We start from the raw sequence: 12,555 nt of genomic DNA on the forward strand, positions 1-12,555 counted from the left end.
GAGACTGAGCCAGACCTACCTACTAGTGTTGGAGGCGGGGGGTGGCTCTGTCTCACCGTGAGGACAAGGACACTGGCAATAGAATTTCTGGGAAATACTCCTTGGCCTGAGCCCTCCCAGAGTCCACCATTAGCCCCACCAAAGAGCCCGGGTAGGCTCCAGTGTTGGGTCACCTCAGGCCAAACAACCAACAGGGAGGGGACCCAGCATCACCCATCAGCAGACAAGTGGATTAAACTTTTACTGACCTCTGCACACCAGAACAGCCGCCAGCTCTACCCACCACCAGTCCCTCCCATCAGGAAACTTGCACAAGCCTCTTAGATAGCCTCATCCATCAGAGAGCAGACAGCAGAAGCAAGAAGAACTACAATCCTGCAGCCTGTGGGAAAAAAAACCACATTCACAGAAAGATAGACAAGATGAAAAGGCAGAGGGCTATGTACCAGATGAAGGAACAAGATAAAACCCCAGAAGAACAACTAAATGAAGTGGAGATAGGCAACCTTCCAGAAGAAGTATTCAGAATAATGATAGTGAAGATGATCCAGGACCTCGGAAAAAGAATGGAGGCAAAGATCGAGAAGCTTCAAGAAATGTTTAACAAAGACCTAGAAGAATTAAAGAACAAACAAAAAGAGATGAACAATACAATAACTGAAATGAAAAATACACTAGAAGGAATCAATAGCAGAATAACTGAGGCAGAAAAACGGATAAGTGACCTGGAAGACAGAATGGTGGAATTCACTGCTGCGGAACAGAATAAAGAAAAATGAATGAAGAGAAATGAAGACAGCCTAAGAGACGTCTGGGACAACATTAAACGCAACAACATTCACATTATAGGGGTCCCAGAAGGAGAAGAGAGAGAGAAAGGACCAGAGAAAATATCTGAAGAGATTATAGTGCAAAACTTCCCTAACATGGGAAAGAAAATAGCCACCCAAGCCCAGGAAGCGCAGAGAGTCCCATACAGGATAAACCCAAGGAGAAACATGCCGAGACACATAGTAATCAAATTGACAAATATTAAAAACAAAGAATAATTATTGAAAGCAGCAAGGGAAAAACGACAAATAACATACAACGGAACTCCCATAACGTTAACAGCTGATTTCTCAGCAGAAACGCTACAAGCCAGAAGGGAGTGGCATGATATACTTAAAGTGATGAACGGGAAGAACCTACAACCAAGATTACTCTACCCAGCAAGGACCTCATTCAGATTCGATGGAGAAATCAAAAGCTTTACAGACAAGCAAAACCTATGAGAATTCAGCACCATCAAACCAGCTACAACAAATGCTAAAGGAACTTCTCTAAGTGGGAAACACAAGAGAAGAAAAGGACCTACAAAACCAAACCCAAAACAATTAAGAAAATGGTCGGGCTTCCCTGGTGGCATAGTGGTTGAGAATCTGCCTGCTAAAGCAGGGGACACGGGTTCGAGCCCTGGTCTGGGAAGATCCCACATGCCGCGGAGCAACTAGGCCTGTGAGCCACAACTACTGAGCCTGCGCGTCTGGAGCCTGTGCTCCGCAACAAGAGAGGCCGCGATAGTGAGAGGCCCGCGCACCGCGATGAAGAGTGGCCCCCGCTCGCCGCAACTAGAGAAAGCCCTCGCACAGAAACGAAGACCCAACACAGCCAAAAATAAATAAATTAATTAATTAATTAAAAAAAAAAAAGAAAGAAAGAAAATGGTCATAGGAACATACATATCGATAATTACCTTAAACGTGAATGGATTAAATGCTCCAACCAAAAGATACAGGCTTGCTGATGGATACAAAAACAAGACCCATATATATGCTGTCTACAAGAGACCCACTTCAGACCTAGGGACACATACAGACTGAAAGTGAGGGGGTGGAAAAAGATATTCCATGCAAATGGAAATCGAAAGAAAGCTGGAGTAGCAATACTCATAACAGATAAAATAGACTTTAAAATAAAGAATGCTACAAGAGACAAGGAAGGATACTACATAATGATCAAGGGATCAATCCAAGAAGATATAACAATTATAAATATATAGGCACCCAACAGAGGAGCACCTCAATACATAAGGCAACTGCTAACAGCTATAAAAGAGGAAATAGACAGTAACACAGTAATACGGGGGGACTTTAACACCTCACTTACACCAATGGACAGATCATCCAAAATGAAAATTACTAAGGAAACACAAGCTTTAAATGACACAACAGACCAGAGAGATTTAATTGATATTTATAGGACATTCCATCCAAAAACAGCAGGTTACATGTTACATTTTCTTCTCAAGTGCACACGGAACATGCTCCAGGATAGATCACATCTTGGGTCACAAATCAAGCCTCAGTAAATTTAAGAAAACTGAAATCATATCAAGCATCTTTTCTGACCAGAATGCTATGAGACTAGAAATCAGTTACAGGGAAAAAAACGTAAAAAACACAAATACACGGAGGCTAAACAATACGTTACTAAATAACCAAGAGATCACTGAAGAAATCAAAGAGGAAATCAAAAAATACATACAGACAAATGACAATGAAAACAGAACGATCTAAAACCTATGGGATGCAGCAAAAGCAGTTCTAAGACGGAAGTTTATAGCTATACAAGCCACCTAAAGAAACAAGAAAAAGCTCAAATAAACAATCTAACCTTACACCTAAAGGGAACTAGAGAAAGAAGAACAAACAAAACCCAAAGTTAGCAGAAGGAAAGAAATCATAAAGATCAGAGCATAAATAAAAGAAATAGAAACAAAGAAATCAATAGCGAAGATCAATAAAACTAAAAACTGGTTCTTTGAGAAGATAAACAAAATTGATAAACCATTAGCCAGACTCATCAAGAAAAAGGAGAGGACTCAAATCAATAAAATTAGAAATGAAAAAGGAGAAGTTACAACAGACACCACAGAAATACAAAGCATCCTAAGAGACTACTACAAGCAACTCTATGCCAATAAAATGGACAACCTGGAAGAAATGGACAAATTCTTAGAAAGGTATAACTTTGCAAGACTGAACCAGGAGGAAATAGAAAATATGAACAGACCAATCGCAAGTAATGAAATTGAAATTGTGATTAAAAATCTTCCAAAAAACAAAAGTCCAGAACCAGATGGCTTCACAGGTGAATTCTATCAAACATTTAGAGAAGAGCTAACACCCATCCTTCTCAAACTCTTCCAAAAAATTGCAGAGAAAGGAACACTCCCAAACTCATTCTATGAGGACACGATCACCCTGATACCAAAATCAGACAAAGATACTACAAAAAAAAATTACAGACCAATATCACTGATGAATATAGATGCAAAAATCCTCAACAGAATACTAGCAAACAGAATCCAACAACACATTAAAAGGATCATACACCATGATCAAGTGGGATTTATCCCAGGGATGCAAGGATTCTTCAGTATACGCAAATCAATCAATGTGATACACCATATTAACAAATAGAAGAATAAAAACCATATGATCATCTCAATAGATGCAGAAAAAGCTTTTGACAAAATTCAACACCCGTTTATGATAAAAATTCTCCAGGAAGTGGGCATGGAGGGAATCTACCTCAACATAATCTACCTCAACATAAAAAATAATAAAAAATACCTCAACATATACGACAAACCCACAGCAAACATCACTGTCAATGGTGAAGAACTGAAAGCATTTTCTCTAAGATCAGGAACAAGACAAGGATGTCCACTCTCACTACTATTATTCAACATAGTTTTGGAAGTCCTAGCCACGGCCATCAGAGAAGAAAAGGAAATAAAAGGAATACAAATTGGAAAAGAAGAAGTAAAACTGTCACTGTTTGCAGATGACATGATACTATACATAGAGAATCCTAAAGATGCCACCAGAAAACTACTAGAGCTAATCAATGAATCTGGTAAAGTTGCAGGGTACAAAATTAATGCACAGAAATCTCTTGCATTCCTATACACTAATGATGAAAAATCTGAAAGAGAAATGAAGGAAACACTCCCATTTACCATTGCAACAAAAAGGATAAAATACTTAGGAATAAACCTACCTAGGGAGACAAAAGACCTGTATGCAGAAAACTATAAAACAATGATGAAAGAAATTAAAGATGATACCAACAGATGGAGAGATATACCATGTTCTTGGATTGGAAGAATCAATATTGTGAAAATGACTATACTACCCAAAGCAATCTACAGATTCAATGCAATCCCTATCAAATTACCAATAGCATTTTTCACGAAACTAGAACAGAAAAATCTTAAAATTTGTATGGAGACACACAAAAGACCCCAAATAGCCAAAGCAGTCTTGAGGGAAAAAAACGGAGCTGGAGGAATCAGACTCCCTGACTTCAGACTATACTACAAAGCTACAGTAATCAAGACAATATGGTACTGGCACAAAAACAGAAATATAGATCAATGGAACAAGGTAGAAAGCCCAAAGATAAACCCATGCATCTACGGTCAACTAATCTATGACAAAGGAGGCAAGGATATACAATGGAGAAAAGACAGTCTCTTCAATAAGTGGTGCTGGGAGAACTGGACAGCTACAGGTAAAAGAATGAAATTAGAACACTCCCTAACACCATACACAAAAATAAAATGGATTTGAGACCTAAATGTAAGACCGGACACTATGAAACTCTTAGAGGAAAACATAGGAAGAACACTTTGACATAAATCACAGCAAGATCGTTTTTGATCCACCTCCTAGAGTAATGGAAATAAAAACAAAAATAAACAAATGGGACCTAATGAAACTTAAAAGCTTTTGCACAGCAAAGGAAACCATAAACAAGACGAAAAGACAACCCTCAAAATGGGAGAAAATATTTGCAAACGAATCAATAGACAAAGGATTAATCTCCAAAATATATAAACAGCTCATGCAGCTCAATATTAAAAAAACAAACAACCCAATCCAAAATGGGCAGAAGACCTAAATAGACATTTCTCCAAAGAAGACATACAGATGGCCAAGAGGCACATGAACAGCTGCTCAAAATCACTAATTATTATAAAAATGCAAATCAAAACTACAATGAGGTATCACCTCACACCAGTTAGAATGGGCATCATCAGAAAATCTACAAACAACAAATGCTGCAGAGGGTGTGGAGAAAAGGGAACTCTCTTGCACTGTTGGTGGGAATGTAAATTGATACAGCCACTATGGAGAACAGTATGGAAGTTCCTAAAAAACTAAAAATAGAATTACCATATGACCCAGCAATCCCACTATTGTGCATATACCCAGAGAAAACCATAATTCAGAAAGACACATGCACCCCAATGTTCACTGCAGCACTGTTTACAATAGCCAGGTCATGGAAGCAACCTAAATGCCCATCGACAGACGAATGGATAAAGAAGTTGTGGTACATGTATACAGTGGAATATTACTCAGCCATAAAAAGGAACAAAATTGGGTCATTTGTAGAGACGTGGATGGATCTAGAGACTGTCATACAGAGTGAAGTAAGTCAGAAAGAGAAAAACAAATATCGTATATTAACGCATGTATGTGGAACCTAGACAAATGGTACAGATGAACCAGTTTGCAGGGCAGAAATTGAGATAAGACATAGAGAACAAATGTATGGACACCAAGGGGGGAAAGCAGCAGGGGGTGGTGGTGGTGGTGGGATGAATTGGGAGATTGGGATTGACATATAAACACTAATATGTGTAAAATAGGTAACTAATAAGTACCTGCTGTATAAAAAAATAAGTAAAATAAAATTCAAAAATTCAAAAAAAAATTAGTAAAATAAAATAAAAAATAAAAATGCAGCCTAGGTCATGATAATCGCCTGAAACAATATGCTAAAACAAGGCTAAGTAGAGTAAACATTAAAGAAAAAATTTTTTCTGTTTAGATAAAGTCAAGTGTTTAATATTTCTGTCTCATTCTCCTGAATTCTTAAAGATAAACAATTTTGATATACAAAAATTTTATTCCTGGAGGGAAATTTGAGATAACAAAATCAAGACCATCATGTAGATCTGAAATATGCACATTCCTGAGATTCCGATTCAATAGGTCCATGATTGAACACAAGAATTTGTGTATTGAAAAGGCTGTACAGGTTATTCTGATGAAGACTCCTCATCGATTGTTTGCCTAATGTTACACAGCTCACTAAGAACAGAAACTGGACCAGAAACAAGTTATAATATATTTCAGTAATATTTCTATTATGCCTGGAGATATATGTATATGTACAGCTGATTCACTTTGTTATACAGCAGAAACTAACACACCATTGTAAAGCAATTATACTCCAATAAAGATGTTAAAAAAAATTTTCTATTATGCCATCTAAGGAAAAAATATAAATATAGTCATTTCTCCTCTACTGCCGTACTCTGAGGATGAGAAACTAATACAAAGGTAAAGACCTGGGCACCATGTGAGACAATCTAGATGTGGGCAGCTCTGGGAGTGAAAGGATCTAAACGGGAGTGAATTGTGTGGGTCTGGGAAAGAATGGGACTCGAGGTGGAATAGTACGGGTGGCAAAATTCAGAGTAAAAGACTCTGGAAGAGAGTTGAAGCAGCAGGTATAATCACAGCCTACTGAGAACAATAACCAGATGGTGATCACCCCCGGAGAGTCGACACAGAGGTGGACGCCAAGCCAACGGAGAGACACAAGATGCTGTAGGGAGCATCAAAGAGTAGAAAACCAAGACCTGCAAGCAATGGCCTTTCGGCAAAATTCCAGAGGGTGGGCACTGCTGCTCCACTTGGCCTTTGTATGTGCTTGTGAAGAAGGCAGGGCTCCCATTTCCCACCCCCCCTCTCTATTCTTTAAGAGGCCTGGAAAAGCTTCGGACATCAACTTGAAAGAGTGTTGCAGGACTAGTATATTAAGTTACATTTTATCACCTCCAACATCATATTTGATCTCTCTTGACTTCTTATAATGAAACAATATTAAGAGAGAAATTTTAGAACTCATGAAGAAACTAATATTAGCATCATACAAAAAAGCATAAAATAAGATTTTATACACGATGGTTCTAAAATGGGTGCCTTCATCTGAACACATGGTACTTTCAAGAAGAACAGGTAAATTTCACTAATAGCTAAAAGTAATTTATAAAAGGCCTGTAAACCAACCATTAATGGAAAGGAAATGAGCGCTAGAGAAATGTCAGAGGGTAGAAACAAAGCAAACTGCCAACTCAAGCCACCACATTCATAGAGTGACCTGACACACCTAACAGCTATTTTTATTGGACTAAAATTACCTCACAGAAACAAAAATCACAGACTGAAAAAGGACTAAACCTGTGATTGATTTACTAAAAAATGTCCAATGAGAGCAAAATTAGGTGAAAGGGTCTCTGATTTTATTTAGTTCTAATCCTTACTGGGTACAGAATCAAAAGGACAGCTAAAGCAGTTGTAACAAATCAATTCAAAATATAATTAAATGCATGTGTATCTGCTATAGGCCAGTCACTTCAATAGACAGAGAATGCAGAAGAATAAAATGCCATCTGTTCGTTTGAAACCTGGGAGCTTCCCTGGGTGAAATCTGAAACTGGTCCTCATACTCGGAGAGCATGGAGAGATCAAAGAAAGAGGCAGGCCACTCAGACTGGGGGGGCGGCAGGTTTACTAAGCAAGGGAATTTTCATACGAGGCTTGTCTTGGGCACCACAAGAAGAGTAGGTCTCTGCACTGACCTCCAGAATCTTAAAGCGTTTATGTAGAGGCCTTAAAGGGGTTAAGTCACATAGAGTGTCCAGATGGTCTCAACAACACATGCTCTCTCAAAGCTGTGTCCTTGAACATGGTTCCTAGTGTGGGAACAGTAGGTGGGATGCACATTCCAAGGACAGAGGACAGGTGAGGAGACCTAATTGCCCAGGTCCAGCTCAAGGGTCAACCTGTAGTCACAGCCTCTCAATGACCTCCTCCAATACCATCCCTGCTTTAAAGAGCTAGAAGAAAAGAAAGAATAGTAAACAGTTAACAGTGACATATAAACTCTGGCATGATGGAAGACAGATCATAGTGCTGTGGAGATAATTAAATGTTGTCTAGGGACAGGAGGTGGGCACAGAAATCCACAGGATGAAAGTGACACTGGACGCCTTGGGGATGGAGTTTCTCCAGGTGAGCACAGGGAAGAGGGAAGGAGACGAAAATCCCAGGTTTGGGGACCAGCGCTTGGGGAAACACAGAGTGCGCACACATCCCAAACAGCGGGCAGTCTAGTGGGGTGACAATGCACCATGCATGGGGTTGAAAGGGCATTATGCTAAGTGAAATAAAAGTCAGACAGAGAAAGACAATTACAGTATGATATCACTTATATGTGAAATCTAAAAAATACAACAGATTAGTGAATATAACAAAAAAGAAGCATACTCACAGATACAGAGATTAAACTAGTGGTTACCAGTGGGGAGAGGGAAGCAGGGAGGGGCAATATAGGGGATTAAGAGGTACAGACTGTTAGGTATAAAATAAGCTACAAGCATATATTATACAACACAGAGAATACAGCCAATATTTTATAATAACTACAAATGGAGTATAACCTTTAAAAATTGTGAATCACTATACCGTATACCAGTAACTTATATAACATTATAGATCAACTATACTTCAATTAAAACGAAAGAAAGAAAAGGTAGCCTGCGACCAGGTTTCAGTGGTTCTCAATCCTGAGTGTGGCCCCGGGGACGAGGTGTGTGTGGGTGCAGGGTTAGAGGCTTGAATGTGCATCCTGTCTCTCCAATATCATAACAGATCTTCAGCAAGTTACCACCCCATCCATGCTTCAGTCTTCTCATCTGTAAGTTGGGAATAATAAAGCATTTCCAACCTCATGGTATGATTTAATGGATCAAATTAAATGATATATCTAAGGAACTAAGAACACTGCCTGTCACATAGCAGTGTACTAAATAAGGTTAAAAATATGTATAAATAATATGTTAATATGTATAACTGTATTAATATGCATAAATAATATGTGTAATGTTAATAATGAAGAACTTGGAAGGCACTGTGAAATGACGATTAATCGCCTGGACTCAAGAGTCTTGTAGCAGCATTTTGCACTCAACACTCATAGAGCATTGAGGGAGCTATTTCTCTGCGGCTGTAAATTGAGGACAACAATCGGGAGTTGGCAGAGCCAAGATGCAAAACTCTCAATGAAGTTATCTGTTCTTTGACAGCCACTAAAGAGGAGGTGAGAATCTTGAGTTATATGGGTTAGGTAGGAAATTAGATACATTTACCTCTAGAAAAATGTCCCAAGAAAGCAAAAATGAGAGTAAAATGTAAGTAGTTTATTTCGGCTTTGGGAAGCAAACGGCTAATGCTTTCATGGTGGTAGTGGAGGTGTGTTGTACTAGGGTGTGTGTGTGTGTGTGTGTGTGTGTGTGTGTGTGTGTGTGTGTGTGTGTGTGTGTGTGTGTATGCATTTCCTTTCAAAATACAGCTTTTAACTGTTTTTAAAAGAGACAGGCATTTGCAGCATTTGCTTGGCTGACACACTGGCTTTCAGCCCTTCCATTCTTCTGAATGTAACTGCTACAGTTAAGCAGGGCCAAACATCTCTCTCGGTGCAGTCACCAGCAAGACTCCTGACTCTGAGCAATCAAAATGCATGTAGCCTATGAGGCAGTCTGGCTTCGCTGGTGATTACAAGTGGCAGAAGCCACAGTGTGCCAGGGGAGAAGAGGCAGCAGCCTGCGAGAGGTAGCCCAGAAGGCTGAAAACACGCATTCTAAGCCCTTTACCTATTTGTTAAAAAGCACTTTTAAAATGTTATATTTTAGCTCTCACAAAACATTCGTTTCTTCATTGAAAACTATTCATTGAGCATTTGCTATCTGCCCAGCACTATGCCAGGAGTCAGAGATATACAAGTCCTTGTCAAAAGGAGGCTGTGTGGAAGACTGGCAATGGAAGAACAGCACTGAATCAAATACTCAGCGAGCATGAGATGCGAGGTGAGAAACAGCAAGATTTTCTTTCTTTGAGAATGTTGTCAGGCCGTCTGGAACCAGGAAGGACATCTTCCTTCTCCCAATCTTAAGAGCAAGTGTGGTAATCTTGCAAAGATGGCCTCCCTCTGTCCATGCCCTTTGATACGGCCTCCTGCCCTGACTCTGGGCTGGCCTTGTGACTTCCTTCGGCTCATGGGACAATAGCAAGCGTAACCTAAACAAGAGACTTGAAATGCACTTCACAGAACATTCTTGGGGATGATTATTCTATTGTTTTCCAGATGAGAAATGGAGGTTTCAGATATGTTAACTGATTTGCCCCAAATTTCACCATAAAGAAATGGTGGAACGTCTTTGGTATCTGTGTTCTCCTGCACACATTCCTAAATATCTTACTGCATGCAAAGTGCGTGTCTGAGGTTTTATGTTATTGGGAGTGGGGGACAGAGGTCTAGTTGATCATGAGAAAGATTAAACAGTAGGTTCTCCAAACAGAAGTTAAGTAAACTAAAATGTACCATTCGACCTTCCTGGTCACAATATTCATTTAAGTGGTCATCCCTGATTCTGCTTTAGGGATGTCCTGATAGAAGCATCTTTCAGTTGATGTGTACATTTGTTGTGAAAAATTTGTTAAGATACTGATCACTTCTCAAAAAGAAACAAAGGCAAGCCATGGGCTCATAGAAATGAAGTCACCCCTACCACATTCTTCTTCCATCTCATAATCATACAGAGTCCGCGGAGGAGTGAGAACTGCGCTCCTGCTCTCAGACACTTGGTAACATCATGCCATGCCTGTCTTGAATTGTTTCTGTTCTACCTCAAGGCAGTGATCCTTCAATGTGGAAAGACTCATTTCAATGCTTGATACATAAAAATCTCCAAATCTTAAAAAAATAAGCTAGAAGACACCAAATAATCTAGTAGATTTTTGAGATATATACATACCTGTATCTATTTCTATATGTATTAATATATGGAAGTATAAATATACTTCCACACCCCTTAGCTCTTCTGTAAGCCACACTTTGGTACAAATACTGTTTTTGTAACTTTAAAAAAATGCCACTCACATAAAGCAGTTGTGTGCAGCAGACTTTTTGATAAAGATCAAGAGAGTGAATGGGATTACACAGAATCATGGTAGAATCAATACTTGACCCCAAACATTAGCATGCCTCTTCTCATAAAATGTTCAGGCATCCTCACCATCATCTCCTGACTGCTTTATCCCTTCAGATACCAGGTCTCCTGCTGTAGGACCACCCCTGGTCTCTGTCACTGTTTTCATGTCTTTTCTGCTCCCCATCCCTGAGCCCTCCCATCCTGTCTTCCCAGGTTACCCCTAGAAACTCCACTGTTTTATTTTATTATGCATAGCAATATAGCTTTCTCTTTGTCTTATTCCTCCTGTCTATTCTCTTAAATCTAACATCAAAATAACTCATCAAATCTTTCTGGTAAACAAAAGATAGCTCACTTTTCAAACGAATTTTCCTGCCTTAAAATAGCAAAGTCTTATGGTGGAATCTTAATTGGGATACAATTCAGCAAAAGCCCATTCAAAGTCAACTTTTGTGCGGGAGGAGGTAACAGCTTAGATTTAGATCAGTTACTGATGAGCTAGCTTGAGCCAAGTATAAGAAAATAGTGTCTGTTTTATTTCATGCTTTTTAAAACAATGTAAACTAGAAAGCATTAAAATCTACTAGAGAAACCTATTTAAAAGTGCTTCACTCTTGGTTTAAGAATCGTTTCAAAGGTGCTTCTGAACGTTGTGTGTTTTGAAAGCTTGTGTCAATGCCTCTTGTCCAATTAAATATTTTATTAGAGTTTAGGTGTGACATGAAAAAGATGTATAGTTGCATTTACTATAAATATACAAGAAAGGCATGAACAGGAAGAAAAGCAGGACTAGGTGAATAAGTAGCTTTGAATATGTATTCAGTGAGGAGCGACTCTATGGAATGATGCTAAGAACTCCCATTCGGACCCAGAAAAAGAAGGGTCTCAAGTTATTTGAAAAAGTCCAGCAAAAAAGAAATATGAACGTATCCAAGGATGTCAGTTCTTATAATCAACCAAGTAGATGGAAGGACTGACTTTTTATATATCCTAAAAATATCCTAGAACTCACTCTGCCCCGCTACTCACCACACACAGTTGAGCAGCTCAGAGTCCTGCCCTGTGGTGTACTTTCACTCTGGAAGACCGTGGTTAGTTAGTAGAGCAATTTGTCTGAAGCACACTAAAAACTCAAGAAATCTTGCTATTCTGAGCATGAATGCCCCTGTAACCTAATATTTCTATTGAATTTATAGACTGATATTACGAATACATGTTGGGTAGACAGGTACACGGCTGGGTTAAGGGTCCCTCCAACTATTGATCTCAGCACAATAAAGAGTAAGTGGTGCCACTGGAAATTTGATTTTTATGTGATGGAAATGTGCTGAATCATCTATTATAGTTATACCCCACGTGTTTCAGGGACAGTTATAAAGCTATGGGGCTAAGTCAAATCAGACTTGGAGAATGTAAAGAAAATATTTGCAGAAAGCACA

This window comes from Balaenoptera borealis (assembly GCF_965194805.1).
Source record: "Balaenoptera borealis genome assembly, chromosome: 21".
NCBI lineage: Eukaryota > Metazoa > Chordata > Mammalia > Artiodactyla > Balaenopteridae > Balaenoptera > Balaenoptera borealis.